The sequence below is a fragment of the Rhyacophila brunnea genome, unplaced genomic scaffold (assembly GCF_057557595.1).
Source record: "Rhyacophila brunnea isolate RB1 unplaced genomic scaffold, BYU_Rbru_1.0 scaffold_105, whole genome shotgun sequence".
Taxonomy (NCBI): Eukaryota; Metazoa; Arthropoda; class Insecta; order Trichoptera; family Rhyacophilidae; genus Rhyacophila; species Rhyacophila brunnea.
This window is the reverse complement of record NW_028232758.1, coordinates 632,914-635,980: the sequence shown is the minus strand read 5'-3', so window position 1 is coordinate 635,980 and position 3,067 is coordinate 632,914.

Below are 3,067 nucleotides of genomic sequence, written 5' to 3'. Positions count from 1 at the left end.
TTAATCACAGTCTAAAAAAATTTAAACATGCTGAAAATATGATCAATTTCATTAGATCAACTTACTGAATTATTATATATGACTATATGTATGATTTATATACCAAATTATGAATTTTAATAGATTATTATAGAATATATGAGTATTTGTTTTTCCATTAAGCAATAATATGCGAATTCTCAAAGTTAGATGGTATTAGAAAAAAATGCTTTGTAAAAATATATTTTTTATATACTTTTAAGAGTTAGGAGATTTAAACAGGTCTATTTATTTATTTACGGTTTCTATATTCGTTTTTTTCATATTTGGCTGCTATACCACTTTATGTTTACTAAATTTTTTTAAAAAAAATCGGCTATTGCAATAGTAACGATGTTATAAAAAAACAAAAAACAGCTTTAACGATTTTTTATTCTATAAATATTATTAATTACTATATTTGTATTTTTAAACGGTGATTTCAAAAGAAGCGCGTTCTATTTATAGATAATAAAAAAATTGAATGTAGAAAAAATTTGTCTATTAATTTTCTAGTATAGCATAAACTTTTTTGGCATGAATATCAAAAATGTAAGAAATAGCTCTTTAAACTATAAAAAACTTATTGATCATATTAAATTGTATATATCTTGATATAAAGATATAAAGTATATTTAAAAACACATTTGTATAACTATAACATGTTTAGATTTTTTATGAAACGAATTTTATTACAATTATAAGCTTAAATTGTGTTGATATAGGCTGAAAATAATAAATCATAATCTACAATATATACGCAAGGCTTATATTTACTTTTTCGGTTTTATGTCTCATGGATTACTAGTTATTACTCTTAAAATTTCTTATCATAACTTTTTAGATTGCGTAAAGTTTAGAAAATGTATATTTCAAAATGTATAGATAGAGTCTTTTTAGATTATTTTATATATTTTAAAGAAACCAAATCAATTTTTTTCAAATTATTTCGTTATATAGGCACATAAAATTGATGATTTTTATATATTCTAAAAAAAATATCAAAATATTATAATGTGTAACATTTAAAACTCAATTAAATAAGTTTAGCATGAATATCTTGCGTAAAAAATGAATCATGTAATATTTCAGAGCATACAGCTAAAATTGCATCTTAAGTCTTTATAAACTGTAAATTTTTGTTTTATTTTGTTTTTTACCTAATATTCGATTATGCGCAACTTTTTCTGAAAGAAATTTATTTTATAATACTTTTTCTTATTTAAAATAATGCACATTAAAAGTTTAAAAATGTGCGGATTAATTTCATTATTTTAAAAATAAAAATTTTTTTATATAAAGGCATTCTAGGCATAGATTACATTGAAATAATATTTGATAGAAATTTAAAACATAATCTTGTTTGTGCAAACGTAAAAAGGAAAAAAAATATGCTTTTTTGAAGAATTTTTTTATAAAAATTCATGAAACGACTGATTAAATTTATCAATGTGTGTATTCTTATTCTGTGTGAGCATGTAGGCTATGATTTTTCGTGTATTCTAGCCTTCGGAGTTAAGATTATAGAAGGTTTACAAATAATAATAATAAAGAAATCAAAAGCATAATTGATGGGTTAGAAAACCAGTTTTAAGTAACTCAATATACCACCAGCATGTTTAGAGCTATGAATATAACATTTCAGGTGTAATAAAAAAAGCAGAATTAAGCATGCTTTTTTTTTTACTTTTTTTAGAATTTTTAAAGCTTGAATACCCATTTTATCTATCTCTTGTACGAATAACATGTCTATTAAACCTATATGCTAATGTTTTGAATGAAATCTGATGCGTTAAAAATCTAGCATTCAATATATATCACATTAAAAAATAATAAATGTTTTTTTTATAGGATTTTGCTTCATTTTTCTAGATGTTTACGTTCAATTTACATCCGATTACCTTATAAAACTTACTCTAGCCTACCAACATGGGTATACTTACTTGAAAACGTCAATTCTATAGTGCAACTATGCATTATACTATAAATAAAATTCATCAACGAAAATAAGGTTTTTAAAGGTTTTAAGAAATCCATAGAAGAATGCGTAACAATATTTGTTATGTTCTACTATAGAACAGCGTAATCATTATTCATTATTGACACAAAAGCTGCAACACGTTCAAAATATTGTTATATATTTTATCTAATTTATATATTATTATAAATATCTGTTTTTCTGTGTTTATATCTGCAAATACATTAAAAAATTCCAAAATTCGTATTTGAACTATAAATTTCTTAAATGTAGTAAATATACAAAGTTTGTCTATATCTTACAAAAAAGGTATTGTTAGTCAATTTATGCTCAAGGTTGATTTCGCATTTTCAATTTTTCAAAACTAATAAATAGTTTATATACTTTGTTTGTCAAGATCTTTACAATGTTATGCGTGTATGCAAATTTCAAGGTTATTACGGTACTTGCATGATTTTTTAATTGCTCGTTTTTTTATTTTTAATATAATAAAATTACTTTTATTGAATATTTTATTTTATTTTGCTTCTAATATTATTTTTACTCTCTGGTTATGGTATTATCTGCTTTTTTGTTTATTATAGTGAGATATATTCTTATATTGAGTGTTACTTTGGTATTTAAGATTAAAATATAAAGAATTTTTTATTAAGCAAGCAAAAATCAATATGAAGGCTAGGCATTATATAGTTGTCATAGAAATCGCTTGAAAGAAATCAGATTAATCATTTTGTGCTGCTCGAACATATAATTCTGATTATGATATTTATAAAATTATCTATAATTCATGCTTATTGTATTAACCTGGCAGACATTTATTATTCAAGAAAAATATGAATTTTAAATGCATCAAATTTTTATTCATTTTTTTCAATAAAAAAATATATTAGAACCTAATCATTGTTTAATAGAATTTCTTCTGAATTAAAATGCAAAAAACCTTATGATTCAGAAAATTCTTTAAAAAGGGTCTCGAATGTGGAGAGGTATTGAACAAATTTTTAGAGTGAGAAATATAACCAAAATTATCAATACACTGTACGCGGAAGGAGTCAAGGAAGTTGCTCTTCA